The following is a 959-nucleotide window of genomic DNA, read 5'->3' on the forward strand; positions in this document are numbered from 1 at the left end:
TAAACTGATACTAGAAATAGTTTAGTTTGCATGAAAGTACGCAGTCTACTAATTAATCAACGACAATGAGACTTACGAATTTCAACTTAGATTTGAAATATATTTAACTCTTAAATGATATTGATAAACAATTGAATAAAGGAATGTACTTGTATATCGGGGTGCGCCTGGATCCCATTATACCAGTTAAGGGTTAAGAATGGGATAAAAAAAGATATCAATAACTTTTATTAATAGGTAAACATTTTAGGGCAGTATCGAATGTTCTCTCATGTGTGAACACTCTACATGGATTTTGTCTATCTATTTTTATATTAATAAAACAAGGCCAACGAAACAATGTTAAATAAAAAAATAAAAGTCAGTATTGTCGTAAAGCATAAATGCAGCTACTTCTTGCTTCTGATACAACACTTTTTTTTCGATAATAATTGCTCACGCTCACCTAGTTATAATGCATCATATTACATGTTCGTGCGAAATCCAGCAATGCAATTTCTTTATGTGTCACGGACTACGATTGAAAAAAGAAAATTCTCTTGGTGAAGCGGTGAAATTCTCTTACACAGAACTGAATGTTCAGGATAGAAATAATGAGACAATGTGAATTCTATTCGCGCTTAAAATTCTGTATACATTGAGTGGAGAGTCACGTTATTGTCTTTAACCGTAAAGAAGACATTATTGCCTGTCAACACAATTTCCGAAGGAAAATTCAGTGGTCCAAATTAAATCCAACAAGGCAAACGAAATTCAGATTTCTTTCCACCGTCTTGGTACTTGCATTAATTTAACGAGTTTCAGTAAGAAACGACATTCTCTATCTGAACTTCAATTTCAATTCAATTTAAAGGTTTTAAATTAAAGATACAAATCCGATTTGATTAAAAAATCTTATTATGAGTAGCTATCAAACTTAATTAAAATTCAGTTTGATATAATTTCGTTGAACGAATTTA

At 31.0% G+C, this 959-nt stretch overlaps 1 protein-coding gene across 1 annotated transcript in view; it reads right to left on the reverse strand.

The window, feature by feature from the left end:
* Nucleotides 1-959, reverse strand: part of Syt1 (synaptotagmin 1) — a 15,352-nt gene that overhangs the window by 11,849 nt on the left and 2,544 nt on the right. The gene's annotated exons all lie outside the window — the stretch shown is intronic.

The sequence above is a fragment of the Ceratina calcarata genome, unplaced genomic scaffold (assembly GCF_001652005.2).
Source record: "Ceratina calcarata isolate Rehan_Ccalc_2016 unplaced genomic scaffold, ASM165200v1 scaffold590.2, whole genome shotgun sequence".
NCBI classification, from domain to species: Eukaryota; Metazoa; Arthropoda; class Insecta; order Hymenoptera; family Apidae; genus Ceratina; species Ceratina calcarata.